The following is a 17,188-nucleotide window of genomic DNA, read 5'->3' as shown; positions in this document are numbered from 1 at the left end:
ATGTATTGATTTCTGTTTTGCGGTTCCATAATACAATTTTAAGGCCATTGCAGTTTAATGAGCCATCTTCCTAGGAAGTTTCAAGAGGTTTGAAGCAGTAGTGGAAGTAAATATTATAGATTGCCTGTCTGCAACTCCACACCCCTTCTTTAGCCCAGCGTGGGACAGAATGAATGCATCCAGCTATGCAATGCTTTGAGAGTACAAGATCAAAGTATCCTTAAGCAATAGCAGAGGACACACTTATCCAGTACTCATAAGGCCACACACAGAAGCACCTACAGGGCAATAACATTTGCATAAAAAGCTTCTCGGAGGTGGCTGGCAGGTGCGTATAATAGAAATGGACAGGATGAGGCGTTGTTAGGGAGTTCTGTATGCTAATTGTGAGTGAAGGAAAGCACAGAGCACACAATTACATCTCCTGGACACTACAGTAGAGTTAGTAAATCACTGCTGGCAGCTATGTTCCATTAAAATGTAACCAGAGCTGGATTCAGGGTAGAGGTGGCATTTTGCAAGTCTCAGATGAGTACTGTGAAATAAACTATGTTCAAGTATAAAATCAGTATTAGAATTATATGTATCATTCCAGATTTTTTTCAAGAACAATATTCAGGATATTTTACATATGGAAGTTGCAATGGAAAAAACAGTCTATGTTTAATGTAAGTCATATCATCAATTGAGGTTTGTTTTTTTGCAAGTGTCTTAAAGAGCCTGCATGTGTCACTGGTTCTATTGATCCCTATGAAGAAGTACAGAGGCTGATTTCTTTAAGTGCAAAAAAACTAATGACGGCAAAAATGATCAGGCTTTGCCTAGCTTTGCATTAAACATGAACCGTATGTAAGATTCACCAGCTTCTGGCGTCAGTGGCAAATCCATTCATGGGGAGAATAAGTTACCAAGTACAGTACTGCAGCAGTCAGGGCACCAATGCAATATTTATTCTCTTACAGCCATCTAAGAAAGGCAATAACTGATTAAAAACCTCCATAAAATGCTGTTTTTTTTAAACAAACTGTTTTTTCCCCAATATTATCATATATATATATATATATATATATATATATATATATATATATGTATGTATTTTTTATTATTTATTAACAGTTTCTTATATAGCACAGCAAATTCTGTTGCGCTTTACAATTGGAAATAACAATGATATAACAAAACTGGGTGATAAGAAACAGTCATAGAGGCAGGAAGGCCCTGCTCGCAAGCTTACAATCTGTAGGGAAATAGGCATGGATACACAAGGAAAGGTGCTATCTAGTGAATAGTTGTCCACCAGATTGCAAAGGTTCTTGGTGGGCTGTATGATATGGTCACACAGCAATGAAGAACTGGGGTCGGGAGGAAGGGAAAGTGAAGAATGAGAAGACATGTGAGGATATGTGTGGACTGTACAGAGTGGATGCAATTTGATAGGAAGGTTTATGAAAGTTATGTGAGCGGTTCTGGAATTTGATACGCTTCCCTGAAGAGGTGAGTTTTCAGGGAATGCTTGAAGATTTGAAGACTAGAGGAGAGAGTCTTATTGTGCATGGTAGGGCATTCCACAGAGTGGGTGCAGCCCGAAGAAAGTCCTTCAATCGTGAGTGGGACCGAGTAATGAGTGTGGATGAGAGACGCAGGTCTTGTGAAGAGCGATGAGGTCGGGTTGGGAGATATTTTGAGATAAGCGAAGTGAGGTACGTTGGTGTAGTTTGGTTAATGGCCTTGTGTGTGAGTAAAAGTATTTTATATTGAATACGGTAGAATACAGGTAACCAATGGAGGGACTGACAGAGTGGATCTGCAGATGATGAACATCTAGAAAAGAAAGATTAGCCTCGCAGCTGCATTCAGAATGGATTGTAGTGATGAGAATCTCTTTTTGGGAAGACCAGTTAGGAGACTATTTCAATAATCAATGCGGGAGATAATGAGAGCATGGATTAGAGTTTTAGCAGTGTCTTGTGTAAGGAATGGTCGTATTTTGATTATGTTTTTTAGATGCATGTAACATGATTTTGAGACAGATTGAATGTGGGGAACAAAGGACAGATCAGAGTCAAGGATGACACCTAGGCAGCGAGCTTGGGGGGTAGGGTTGATTGTCGAGTTTTGAGCAGTGATAGAGACATCAGGTTGGTAACTACTATTGGCCAGTGGAAATATAATTAAGTCTGTTTTTGAAATATTACGTTTGAGGTGGCGAGATGTCATCCAAGATGAAATGGCAGAAAGGCATTCAGTGACACGGCCCAGTACAGATAGAGACAAATCAGTGGAGTATAGGTAGATTTAAGTATCATCTGCGTACAGATGATACTGAAATCCAAAAGAGCTGATTAGTTACCAAGAGATGTAGTATAGATTGAGAAAAGCAGAGGACCTAAGACTGAGCCTTGCGGTACTCCAACTGAAAGAGGTAGCGAAGAGGAGGTAGATTCAGAGAAGTGAACACTGAAGGAGTGATTAGCTAGGTAGGATAGGAACCAAGTGTCAAAAGCAGCAGATAGATCTAGAAGAATAAGTAGTGAGTAATGGCCTTTAGACTTCGTAGTGATCAAATCATTAACCACTTTTGTCAGTGCTGTCTCTGTGGAGTGTTGGGAATGGAAGCCTGAATGAAGAGTGTCCAATAAGTTGTGTGAGTTAAGAAAGTGTGTGAGTCGAGTGTAGGCAAGTCTCTCAAGTAGCTTAGAGAGGCAAGGGAGCTGAGAGATAGGGCGATAGTTTGAGAGAAAGTTAAGGTCAGAATTTTGTTTTTTCAAAATGGGAGTAATCACTGCATGCTTGAACAGTAAAGAAAAATACCAGTAGAGAGAGAGAGATTACAGATATTAGTTAAGGTAGGGATGCAGGGCCGCCATCAAGGGGGTGCTAGTGGTATAATTGTCACGGGCCCGGCCACTCTGACAAAAAGGAGTGGGCCCGGGCCGCTTATACCGCACGCTGATGTTTTCGCTGCTGTGTAATGGGCCCCCCTTTCATCCCCGGCCCCGCCTGCTGCTCATGATGCCCGGCGCATCAGTACAGCAGACGTTCAGTATTGAATACAATTGAATATGTCCCTTCCAAAATGGCCGCCACCCTTAGAGGAGACAGTTATTAAATATGCTAGAGGAGGTGGCGGCCATTTTGGGGGTTGCATTTTCAATAGTATTCCATACGGAATACTGAGTGTCTGCTGCACGTGGTGGACGACAGGCATCAAGAGCTGCAGGCATGGGAGGGAGGTGAACGGGGCCCATAGACAGCAGCTGCTCTTGAGGAGGGGGCAGCTGTGAACAGCGGGCGGCAGTGGCGGCCAGGTAGGGGGATCCTGGCCCTGATGCTGAGCAGAACCCTTGACAGGTACAGGGGCATAATGTGGTATCATGGCTATGTGTACAGGAATCACACACACACACACACACACATATATATATATATATTTATTTATTTTATTTTATTTATTTATTTATTTATTTTGGGGGGGGGGGGGCTGCCTATTATAGCAGTCCCGGGCACCACAAATTCTGATGGCAGCCCTGTAGGGATGAGCACCGGATACAGAGCTTTACTTATTTGTGAGGGTAAAGGATCAAGAGGAGAGGTAGTAGAGAAGCAGGATGAGAAGAGTGATGATACTTCATCTTCATTTGTGGGATCAAATGAAGAGAGAGTGCAAGAGGGTTCAGGTAAATAACTGAGCAGGTCACTGGCTGACGAAAAACATACCATTTCATCTCGGACCTTATCAATCTTCTCCTTGAAGAAGTAGGAAGCAAGATCTTGAGCCTTGATATACAGTATATATATATATATATATATATATATATGTACTAGAGATGAGCGGGTTCGGTTCTCAGAGAACCGAACCCCCCCAAACTTTGCCTTTCGAGTCCGGATCCGAGCCAGGCTCGGATCTTCCCTGTTGACTCGGAAATCCGAACTCGGCAAAACGTCATCATCCCGCTGTCGGATTCTCGCGGGATTTGGATTCCATATAAGGAGCCGTGCGTCGCTGCCATTTTCACTCCAGTCTCGGAGAGTGAGAGGACTTGTATTCAGTGTGCTCAGTCTCTGTTTATTGGGGCGGGAAAGTGGGGTTACAAGTGTTGTGCTGCTCAGTCCAGTCCATATATCCAGTGTAGCTGTAAAGTGATGCTGTGTTGTGCTGACCAGTCCAGTGTAGTCACTCAGTGTATTGTGCTGCATCAGTCCAGCCAGTCACAGTGTTGGTGTTCTCTGCTGCCATATATCCAGCGTAGCTGTAAAGTGGGGCTGTGTTGTGCAGATCAGTCCAGGTTAGTCAGTGTATTGTGCTGCATCAGTCCAGACAGTCACAGTGTTGGTGTTCTCTGCTGCCATATATCCAGTGTAGCTGTAAAGTGGTGCTGTGTTGTGCAGATCAGTCCAGGTTAGTCAGTGTATTGTGCTGTATCAGTCCAGCCAGTCACAGTGTTGGTGTTCTCTGCTGCCATATATCCAGTGTCCTGTGTCATCAGTAATTCCAGTGACGATATACGCTGCAGCTATATATATACACTGCTGCAGTATAACAAATTACAATTATATTATTATTAACAGCTGTTGTGCTGCATCAGACCAGTGGTAGTGTCCTGTGTCATCAGTAATTCCAGTGACGATATACGCTGTTGCTGCTATATATATCCACTGCTGCAGTATAACAAATTACAATTATATTATTATTAACTACCTGTTGGGCTGCATCAGACCAGTGATAGTGTCCTGTGTCATCAGTAATTCCAGTGGCGATATACGCTTCTGCTATATATATCCACTGCTGCAGTATAACAAATTACAATTATATTATTATTAACTACCTGTTGGGCTGCATCAGAGCAGTGGTAGTGTCCTGTGTCATCAGTAATTTCAGTGACGATATAGGCTGCTGCTATATATCCACTGCTACGGTATAACAAATCAATTATAACAACCTGTTAGGCTGCATCAGACCATTGGTAGTGTCCTGTGTCATCAGTAATTCCAGTCATTCCTGGGATGCATATTGTCTTTTATAACTTCCAAAAAATAATGGAGAACAAAAATTTTGAGGAGAAAATAGGGAAAGATCAAGAAGAACCACTTCCTCCTAGTGCTGAAGCTTCTGCCACTAGCCATGACACAGACGATGAAATGCCATCAACGTCGTCTGCCACGGACGATGCCCGATGTGATAGTAGAGGGCGTGTAAAGTCCAAAAAGCCAAAGTTCCATAAAAAGAACCAAAAAAAGAAATTTAAATCATCTGAGGAGAAACGTAAACTTGCCAATATGCCATTTACGACACGGAGTGGCAAGTAACGTCTGAGGCCCTGGCCTATGTTCATGGCTAGTGGTTCAGCTTCGCATGACGATGGAAGCCCTCATCCTCCCGCTATAAAAATTAAAAGAGTTAAGCTGGAAAGAGCACAGAAAAGAACTGGGCTGCATCAGACCACTGGTAGTGTCCTGTGTCATCAGTAATTCCAGTGACGATATACGCTTCTGCTATATATATTCACTGCTGCAGTATAACAAATTGCAATTATATAATTATTAACAACCTGTTGGGCTGCATCAGACCAGTGGTAGTGTCCTGTGTCATCAGTAATTCCAGTGACGATATACGCTGCTGCTATATATATCCACTGCTGCAGTATAACAATTATAACAACCTGTTGGGCTGCATCAGAGCAGTGGTAGTGTCCTGTGTCATCAGTAATTCCAGGGACGATATACGCTGCTGCTATATATCCACTGCTGCAGTATAACATATAACAACCTGTTGGGCTGCATCAGAGCAGTAGTAGTGTCCTGTGTCATCAGTAATTCCAGTGACGATATACGCTGCTGCTATATATATCCACTGCTGCAGTATAACAATTATAACAACCTGTTAGGCTGCATCAGACCATTGGTAGTGTCATGTGTCATCAGTAATTCCAGTCATTCTTGTGACACATATTGTCTCTTATAACTCCTAAAAAATAATGGAGAACAAAATGCGTCACAAAAATTTTGAGGAGAAAATAGGGAAAGATCAAGAAGAACCACTTCCTCCTAGTGCTGAAGCTTCTGCCACTAGCCATGACATAGACGATGGAATACCATCAACGTCGTCTGCCACGGCCGATGCCCAATGTGATAGTAGAGGGCGTGTAAAATCCAAAAAGCCAAAGTTCCATAAAAAGAACCAAAAAAAGAAATGTAAATCGTCTGAGGAGAAACGTAAACTTGCCAATATGTCATTTACTACACGGAGTGGCAAGGAACGGCTGAGGCCCTGGCCTATGTTCATGGCTAGTGGTTCAGCTTCACATGACAATGGAAGCCCTCATCCTCCTGCTATAAAAATAAAAAGAGTTAAGCTGGAAAGAGCACAGAAAAGAACTGTGCACTCTGAGATAGTATCACAAATCCCCAAGGAGAGTCCAATTGTGTCGACGGTTGCGATGCCTGACTTTCCCAACACTGGATGGGAAGAGGTGGCTCCTTCCACCATTTGCACGCCTCCTGCAAGTGCTGGAAGGAGCACCCACAGTCCAGTTCCTGATATTGAAATTGAAGATGTCACTGTTGAAGTACACCAGGATGAGGATAAGGGTGTTGCTGGCGCTGAGAAGGAAGTTGACGATGAGGATTCTGATGGTGATGTGGTTTGTTTAAGTCAGGCACCGGGGGAGACACCTGTTGTCCTTGGGACGAAGAAGCCCATTGTGATGCCTGGGCAAACTACCAAAAAAGCCACCACTTCGGTGTGGAATTATTTCTCCTCAAATCCGGACAATAGATGTCAAGCCATCTGTTGCCTCTGTCAATATGTAATAAGTAGGGGTAAGGATGTTAACCACCTAGGAATATCCTCCCTTATACGTCACCTGCTGCGCATTCATCAGAAGTCACTGCACTGTTAATTCAGAAACTTTGGGTAAGAGCATAAGCAGTCCACTGACACCTAAATCCCTTCTTCCTCCTGTACCCAAGCTCCTGCAAGCCACACCACCAACTCCCTCAATGTCAACTTCCTCCTTAGTCAGGAACGTCCGTAGTCCTGCAGGCCATGTCACTGTCAAGACTGAGGAGTCCTCTCCTAACCGGGGTTCCTCCGTAGGATCCTTGAGTGGTACGCCTGCTGTTGCTGCTGCTGCTGCTGTTGTTGCTGCTGGGAGTCGATCGGCATCCCAGAGGGGAAGTCGGAAGACCACTTGTACTACTTCCAGTAAGCAATTGACTGTCCAACAGTCCTTTGTGAGGAAGATGAAATATGACAGCATTCATCCTTTTGCAAAGCAGATATCTGAGGCCTTGACAGCTATGTGTCAGGTCTGTAGTTTTTTCTGTCCCCGGAGGGGGCACTAGTGGGTCAGTATAGGTGTGATAGATGAAACGAGGAGGATGAAGAAAGTCCTGCGCATGTGCGCTTGATATTTATTATCTCACAGGGCTCACACAGCAACTGAACAAACAGATGAATGAAAACAATTGATGATGGACTTGGAAGTCAGCAACAACAGGAATGGAGTATGAATGGTAACTGATGACAGGAATAATGAATGATAACTTAATCCAATGAAATGAATGTTCAAAAAGTCACTAATTACAAATGAGTAATGAAGATGAACTTGAAGCTTGATATAAACGGTAATGGCAATAATGAAATCAGATGAAGCAAACAGAACTCCGGTATATAATGGATAGCAATAAAAGCACACAGTCTCTGTAGAAGCACACGTTCTTTAAGCCAAGCAAGGACCAAGCAGGAGACAGCTCTAACACAGCAAGTTGTTAAGTGCTGAATGCAATGCACAGTGTTGAATGCTGCTAATTAGGTGCACAGGCTGAGAAATGAGAAAACACCTGGAGAAAGTCTCTTACTGCTAGTTGTTGTGGCAGACTGTGGCTGGAGTTCATAGCAAGCTGGAAGACTGAAGATGAAATGACGGAATGACGACAGGGAATCCACTGGAAACAGGAACACAGGAACCAGGAGAACTTGTACACCGAATGTGACTCGTCCGAGGCGATGAGACTGAGCCACAGACTGGAACTTATACCCCTTGCTCTGTGGTGATTGGTTGCTGGACTGGATGTCCAGATCAGCTGAGTGCAGGTGTCATGGCGGCGCCCATGCTAAACAGACGCCTGCACACAGCGGGGCACACACTGGATGCGGTTCAGGGGTACTTAGCGACATTGAACATGGCGCTCGCGGACAGTGCATTCATGCAGCTGCGACTGGGTCTGTGACCTCCGGAGGCCTTCACACCAGCGTGCTGGTAAGTGAGATGCTGCTGAACACCGATTCCTGACAATGAGGATGAGGTCGACATCTTGCCTCTGTAGAGCCAGTTTGTGCAAGGAGAGATTGATTGCTTCTTTTTTGGTGGGGGCCAAAACAAACCATTCATTTCAGCCACAGTCGTGTGGCAGACCCTGTCGCTGTAATGACGGGTTTGTTAAAGTGTGCATGTCCTGTTTATACAACATAAGGGTGGGTGGGAGGTCCCAAGGACAATTCCATCTTGCACCTCGTTTTCTTCTTTGCATCATGTGCTGTTTGGGGACTAATTTTTTTGTGCCATCCTGTCTATAACTGCAGTGTAACTCCTAGATGGGCCAGGTGTTTGTGCCACACACTTTTGTCGCTTAGCTTAGCCATCCAGCTACCTCATTGCACCTCTTTTTCTTCTTTGCATCATGTGCTGTTAGGGGACTATTTTTTTTTTGTGCCATCCCGTCTGTAACTGCAGTGCCACTCCGAGATGGGCCAGGTGCTTGTGCCGCCCACTTGTGTCGCTTAGCTTGGCCATACAGCTACCTTATTGCACCTCTTTTTCTTCTTTGCATCATGTGTTGTTTGGGGCCTATTTTTTAAATCTGCCATCCTAACTGCCAGTGCAGTGCCACTCCTAGATGGGCCAGGTGTTTGTGCTGCACACTTGTGTCGCTTAGCTAAGTCATGCAGCCACCTCGGTACAACTTTTAGGCCTAAAAACAATATTGTGAGGTGTGAGGTGTTTAGAATAGACTGGAAATGAGTGGAAATGAATGTTATTGAGGTTAATAATACCGTAGGAGCAAAATTACCCCCCAATTCTGTGATTTTAGCTGTTTTGTTTTTTTTGCAAAAATCATCCTGATCCAAAACCAAAACACGAAATGGTGGTTTTTGGTAAAACCAAGCCAAAATCAAAACACGAAAGTGGAATTATAACCAAAACCAAAACACGAAAAGTGCCCGCCGCACATCTCTAGTATAATAGTAGATACCATGGAAAAAATTTACCAACCAATTGCTCTTTGTGCATAGATGTTTCAGTCCAATCCATTAAAAATAAAAATGAAATTCTAGGATGTCATAGAGCTATAGGTATGGGATCCTGAGAAATCCATTGTGACAGTATGTTTTTTTGTAGCAGCGGTCAGATTTATTAACAACTAGCTGAATACCCTTGCTCCGCAATGGAATTGAAAGAATAATGCCAATCTGCTGTTCCGCTGCTTTATTAGCTCTCTTTCTGTTACGTTCTCATCTCCTCTGTTAGATTCCTCCTCAGCTCCCGTCGCTGTCATTCAGTCAGAATCAGCTTTATTGCAGGTATATTTGTGTGTACTATGAATTTGTCTTCGGTATGCTATACAACAGCCAAGTAGGTAACAGATAAGTATGTGAGGGGAGCAAGTAAAGTCAGACAGATAGGTTTACCGTAGAGACACAAGTGAGTTACATGTAGGTCTAGTCAGTCAATGTTCAGGAGTTCAGCAGGCGGACCGCTTGGGGAAAGAAACTTTTTAGGCTTCTGGTGGACCCGGCGGGGCTGGCCCTGTAACGCCTGCTTGAAGGAAGCAAGTTAAACATGCTGTGGCCGGGGTGTAGCTGGTCCTTTACTATCTTCATTGCCTGCTTTTTAGCTCTAGACAGGTACAGGTCCTGGACTGAGGGAAGGTCGGCCACAATGATCTTCTCTGTGGTTCTGATCACCTTTTGGAGCCTGCATCTGTCCCTTGCGCTGGCAGAGCCGTACCATACCCGTATCGAGGAGCACAGTACTGACTCCACAATCGCGGAGTAGAAGAGGAGCAGAAGCTTCTGTGGGATGTTGAACTTCCTTAATTGCCTGAGGATGAACAACCTCTGCTGCACTTTCCTGACAGTGGTATCAGCGTTGCACCCCCATTTAAGGTCCCGGAAGATTGTGGTCCCCAGGAACTTGAAGGAGTCCACTAACAATACCACACTGTCACCAATCGTTAGCAGAGGTGCACTAGCTGACTTCTTCCTGGTAGCTTCAGGGACCACTAGCCAAAGTAATTTGGGGTGGAGGGTGGGTAAGTATAATAAGATGGGAGGGTGGGGACAGTAGTAGTAGTAGGGTACAGACTGAGGTGTCTGGTCAATTAACTAACTAGTATGTAATATATATATATATATATTATACACACACACACACACACACACACACACACACACACACACACATACAGCAGCAGCCGTTTAAACATTTTTAATGAAACAAACAGCTTTACTATGTTCTAAATGCCAGTTCTTAGATCATACAGTATAGTTTCATTATTACAGCTGCAGTAGCAGGGTGCATGGCTGATCAGGCGGAGAGCGAGATGTAAGGGTGTGAAAGAGACATGATGGAGAGTGAGATGTGGGGGTGTGAAAGAGACATGATGGAGAGAGAGATGTGGGGGTGTAAAAGAGACATGATGGAAAGTGAGATGTGGGGGTGTGAAAGAGACATGATGGAGAGCGAGATGTGGGGGTGTGAGAGAGTCATGATGGAGAGCGAGATGTGGGGGTGGGAGAGACATGATGGAGAGTGAGATGTGGGGGTGTGAGAGAGACATGATGGAGCGTGAGATGTGGGGGTGCGAGACAGTCGTGATGGAAAGCGTGGTGTGGTGTGGGAGAACAAGAGACATGAGGTTAGGTGGTCAGCTATTGCCCCCAACATACTTAATATGTGGGCAGTAAGCCCCCCACTCAGGTGCTCCTGCATCCCGGCACCCCAATTCCACAGCGCCATTCTCTCCCGGCACTTGCAAGCCCTGCCACAATAAGGGCCAACCAGTGTGAAGCTGGTGCAAACCATGAGTCCAAAATATGTAGATATTATTATTACTAGTATTAGTATTATTAATAACAATGGCCCTCATTCCGAGTTGTTCGCTCGGTATTTTTCATCGCATCGCAGTGAAAATCTGCTTAGTACGCATGCGCAATGTTCGCACTGCGACTGCGCCAAGTAACTTTACTATGAAGAAAGTAATTTTACTCACGGCTTTTTCTTCGCTCCGGCGATCGTAATGTGATTGACAGGAAATGGGTGTTACTGGGCGGAAACACGGCGTTTCAGGGGCGTGTGGCTGAAAACGCTACCGTTTCCGGAAAAAACGCTGGAGTGGCCGGAGAAACGGTGGGAGTGCCTGGGCGAACGCTGGGTGTGTTTGTGACGTCAACCAGGAACGACAAGCACTGAAATGATCGCACAGGCAGAGTAAGTCTGGAGCTACTCAGAAACTGCTAAGTAGTTAGTAATCGCAATATTGCGAATACATCGGTCGCAATTTTAAGAAGCTAAGATTCACTCCCAGTAGGCGGCGGCTTAGCGTGTGTAACTCTGCTAAATTCGCCTTGCGACCGATCAACTCGGAATGAGGGCCAATATTTTTTATTTATATGGCGCCACAAGGGCTCTTCAGCGCCCATTACACAGTACATAAACAAATGAGCAGAACAAGAAAACAGCACTTACAGTTCCAGACAATATAGGACAAGTACAAGGTATTTTACCATAGCTGCATCAGCAAAACCAGACACTGGAACAGGTAACAGGGTGGCAGAAAACTGAGAGTATGGTGCCATCGAAGAGAGTATAGAGCATAGCATAGTGCAAGAGAAGGAAAAGCACATGAGGGGAGAGGGCCCTGCTCGTGAGAGCTTACATGTACTGTAATAATGAATGGTGTTTAGGTGCAGTGAGAATACCAGTAGGTGGTTAGCACAAAAATCTGTGAGTCCGGTGGTACTGTGAGTGCCACATACAGCCACACTTATTTGTGGGTGCAGGCTGTTTGAACTTATTTGTATTTCCCTCTACCCTTTCACTCATGCGACCTGGGAATTTCCCGGGTCTGTCAAGTAGGAAATTCCCAGGTCTCAGCCTGACTGCGTCCCAGCTAGTCTCCTTTCAAACCCAGATTGATGCACATTCACCTGCAAAAACCCAGGTTTTTGCTGCATGTGTAACAGGGGTATTAAACTGCTCATAATTGAGCAGTGAGAATTCCATTCCTAACTGAACATAACTGAAACTATTTGTTTTTCCAATTGTTACATTGTAAGTCTAGAATTAAAAATGTATCCACAATGAAATACAATCTTCAGTTATAGTGGAGCTGATACCTGCATAATTAACAGGAAAACTTTTTTTAAACCCTGGATGCCTACATGGACTGAAGAGGACCGATCTTCACTGGAAATAGGTATTTTTTATTTTATTTTATTTTTTTACAGGTACCCTAATGGATTTTACTGGACAAGGGGACATGAATGGAGGCGTGGGATGTAGGTAAGTATATGTGTGTAAATAAACTTATACTTTCAAGGTGTGTGTTTGTTTATTTCTATATTTAATTTACTGTGGAACTACAAGTACCAGCGGTCCCATTAATGCCTCACATGCTGGTACTTGTGGTTCTCCAAGTTCCAACTTGCCTTGGCAGTCCAATAATGCATGGATCTATAGTTCACTATAAAAATAAGTCAGTTTAATAAATGTACGGTGGTGAAAGAAAAACCCAGTTTCACTGAAATAAAGACACTTCTGCATATTTTGAATTTAAAAAAAACCCCAAAACTAAAGTACAGTAGGCAGGCACTGTCCGCCTCCTTCGGTGACATCACAAGTTGGACAGAAGTTGGCAGGTTGGTTGGTCTGATGAAAAGTTAGTTAGATGTGTGGAGCACTGATGAAAAGTTGGTTAGATGTGTGGAGCACTGTTTTAGTTGAACAGACAAGTTGGATGGTTGGATGTTTGGAGTGTTGGAGAAAAGTTGGTCTGAAGTTGGTCTGATGTATGGCTAGCATTAGTCAATTATTCCAGGACAAAGCAGGCTTGTGGAAAGGTGTTATAATCCAATTTCTATTGTGTAGGTGTGAAAAATCTCAGTGTGAGATGCCTTTGAAGTAGATTTCTTGTGGGGGTAGTGATAACATGTGTCCTGGGGAATGGATGGGATCCTGCAATTTGAATTGAACAGTGACCCTTCAGCAATTCAGAGCCTGAATATACTGTATATTAGTTGATTAATGCAAGACGTCAGAGTTATTTGTTGCTCAGAGAACAGAGGCGAATGATGTCTAAGTGAGGGGCTGGATGGAGCCAAAGATAGGTTGTAGTCCACAGTACCTTGTCTGGGATATCCAATGCAGAGTACAGTAGATTCCAAACTAAAGGACTTCTCAGTGGAGAGATGCAGCGATTTTAATCCAGTGTGTATCTCAGCACAGGAATGCAATCCGTTGGTTTTGATGGGATGTCCGCGTAGAGTACTACAAGTTAAAGGTAAGTCCTTGGATATTTGTGGTGAATTTAACCTGTTTTATGGAGATGATCAGGAACATGCAAAAGGTGAGGCAACCATTTTGGCTGGCTGTTCATATGTCCTGTTGTTTTCCGCATCACATGATCTTTTTATTACATTACCTGCCCCAATAGTCTGTCCATTGGTCCTTCGCAGGCCCTGTATGCAATAACATACAGGACCTGTAACCTCCCCTCATTCAGTAACTGCACTTTTGCCCAGCGCATAACAGCTCCCATCCACAATGGCGAGTCCTGAGTGACCGCAACAGGGGAGCAGTGCGGCATCAGTTAGTTCATACCGGCGACTGCCGCAGAAAACAATGGGACAGAATAGCAGCGCCGGGAGGTGAGGAGGAATTTAACAGTGGAGATGAGAACAGAGCGGTAAGAGGGCTAACAGCACAACAGAACAGCTTGGTACATCCTGCCCTTGGCGTGAAGATACATAGCCTATATGTTAATGGACAGTCTAAACAACATATCAGTGTTCAAAATGCGATCAGCTTAGCGACCCAGAAAACTATGGATTTGACACTAATGTCGGTCATTTTGGACAATTTATTTTTCACCCACCCCCATGCTGATGGGGGCTGAACTTGGACTTAAATGGCATCGGGAGTGTCACTATTCATCTCAGCGACCCCGAAAACTATGGAATTTTACATGTCACCCCTTCCCACCCCCACCCCTAGGGGTGCTAGAGGTGTCTTACTCCCCACACAGGGCTGGCTCCAGGTCTACTAGCACCCTAAGCGAGAAAATTTCAAAGCAACCCCTCCCCATGTGTGTGCTGAAGGCACAAGCGCTCCTGGAGAAGTGGACGTGGCCTCGCAATTTCATATTATCAGACTATAAATAAATATATTTTCACACCCCCTCTATGCACACAATTAGCAGCATTACACGTAACAGCCACAGTAGTGTTCCTTACACATAATGTCTCCAGTATAGTGCCAGATACACATAATGTCTACAGTAGTGCAGTGCCAGATAGACATGACATGCCCCCCAGCAGTGCCAGATAGACATAACATGCTCCCCAGCAGTGCCAGGTAGATATGATTTGCCCCCCAGCAGTGCCAGATAGACATGACATGCCACACAGCAGTGCCAGCTACACATGATATGCCCCCCAGCAGTGCCAGCTACACATGATATGCCCCCCAGCAGTGCCAGCTACACATGATATGCCACAACAGCAGTGCCAGATAGACATGATATGCCCCCCAGCAGTGTCAGCTACACATGATATGCCCCCAAGCAGTGCCAGATACACATGATATGCCCCCCAGCAGTGCCAGCTACATATGATATGCCCCCCAGCAGTGCCAGCTATACATGATATGCTCCCCAGCAGTGCCAGATAGACATGATATGCCCCCCAGCAGTGCTAGATAGATATGATTTGCCCCCAGCAGTGCCAGATATACATGATATGCCCCCCAGCAGTGCCAGCTACACATGATATGCCCCCCAGCAGTGCCAGATACATAAATGCCCCCACAGTGCCAGATACATATATGCCCCCACAGTGCCAGATACATAAATACCCCTACAGTGCCAGATTCATAAATGCCCCTACAGTGCCAGATACATAAATGCCCCCACAGTGCCAGATACATAAATGGGGGAGTGCTGTGGGCCACGGGCAGTCGAAAGCTAAACAGCGCACACAGAGCAGTTTAGGCTGTTAGCAGGCTGGCTCCAGGCTTGAATATGGCGGCACCCTGCGTGTCCGCTCAATTCAAACATGCCTGGAACCGGCCCTGTCCCCACAGTATTTTTTTTCTAGATTGTACGTAATATGTGTACCAAGTTTGGTGTAAATTGCTCCAGGCATTCCAGAGTTATGCTGGAACATACATACACACATACATACACACATAGATCGATAGATAGATAGATAGATAGATAGATAGATAGATAGATAGATAGATAGATAGATAGATAGATAGATAAATGGTCTTTACTTTTTTTAATTAATTTTTTTACAGTGATCAGCTTGTGTGTCCATCGGACACACAGAGCAGATCACACTGCCGGCTCCCCGCACAGCTTTCTCTGCCTAGCCTTTTAGTACATTCAGGTGAGACTAAAATAATGTGAAAGGGTATAAAAACACCCTTTTTCACAATATTTTAGTAATAAAAAATAAGTAAATTACTAAATACAGTATGTCCTTATTACTGCTTTCACATTGCAAACCTGTGTCGGACCCGGATGTTGAACCTGGGTCTGACCTGGGTCTAAGCAGCCTCAGAGCCTTTCATATTGCAGTTTGAACCCGGGTGTCGAAGTCGGAAAATATTTCAGTACACACATCACGTACAAACTCCACACAGATGGCCTCCATGCGCGTACTTGTTCTGCCGTGCGTGCACATATCCGCAAATTGCGTATGACCTCTCACGCGGTCCTGCGTATTAGCGCGTGGTATGAGTAATTACGGTAGCATTTGTACTCGCATGGAAAAGCCACAAAGACATATCACATATTTAATCCACATAGTGCACAATGAACACATAGCCCACATGCACCACACCAGCAATTTATACTTGTTTAAATGGTACAACAACAAAGGGATTCACCTTTACAGGAATCAGGATATGAGGGGACAGCATTAGGTTATGAGGTGGTGTTTGGTATCCAGCTGTAGGGTATTTTAAGGGCAACATTCCGGTAGCCGTTTGCAGAAGATAGCATGCTCCGGCGCATAATTATGCGCAGGAACAGAATATTACTATTATATTGTATTTACTGTACTCTGAGATTCGGCGGGAACCCAGTGGAGACCAACTGCAAGCACACTTGGAACAGATATCGCCCACCTATTCAAACCAACCTATGACCCCTCCTGTACTGTAAATGACCAGCCCTTTGACCTATGGATGAAGAGGTTACAGTTTCCATTGTATTGTGTTTTTACCAACTGTATAAAAGCCAAAGCTGCCTAGCCGGTCACTCTCTCTCTCTGAAGGTCATCTTGCTTGATTGATCTGAGCACCGGACCATGTGGCGCTGGCAAAACCAAACGTATGTACCATTGTATTGTAGCCTCTTTTCTCTTATTGTAATTGTATATCGGTTGTAACCCCCTTTCAGCAATTATATGTTGGTGGGTCAGATCCCAACATCTTAAATACAATTGGTGTTGTGTCTCCTTCCTGCTAAGGTTTTAAAGTGTATTTCAGACACACGTGTAGCTGCATTGTGCTCTCAGTGTGTCTGTGTGTGTGTATTCACTGCATGTACTTTGTACGTCCGTCGCGGCGTGTATGCAAAGTGCGTACACGGTACAGACCTTTGTACGCTATCTATGTAAAAAGTACGTAGGTTAAAGATTACATCCAGCAGCCACAGCAGCTCGAATTTCAGTGTAACAGGTATTGCTTTTTATGTCCTGTATGTTAATCAGCATTTACAATTGGGGGCTCATCCGGTATGTCACACATTCACAGACTTGCAGACCATAGCACACTTTGATCTATCAGCAAAGGGTGGAGACGCATCTTTAAGTGAAACCTTTTCCTGGTTGCTTGGGTGTTTTAAAACCCTCTTTTGTGTTCTGATTAGATCACGTCTGCTCTGTCTAGTCTACAGAAGT

The sequence above is a fragment of the Pseudophryne corroboree genome, chromosome 11 (assembly GCF_028390025.1).
Source record: "Pseudophryne corroboree isolate aPseCor3 chromosome 11, aPseCor3.hap2, whole genome shotgun sequence".
Taxonomy (NCBI): Eukaryota; Metazoa; Chordata; class Amphibia; order Anura; family Myobatrachidae; genus Pseudophryne; species Pseudophryne corroboree.
Note: the sequence above shows the minus strand (reverse complement) of the source record.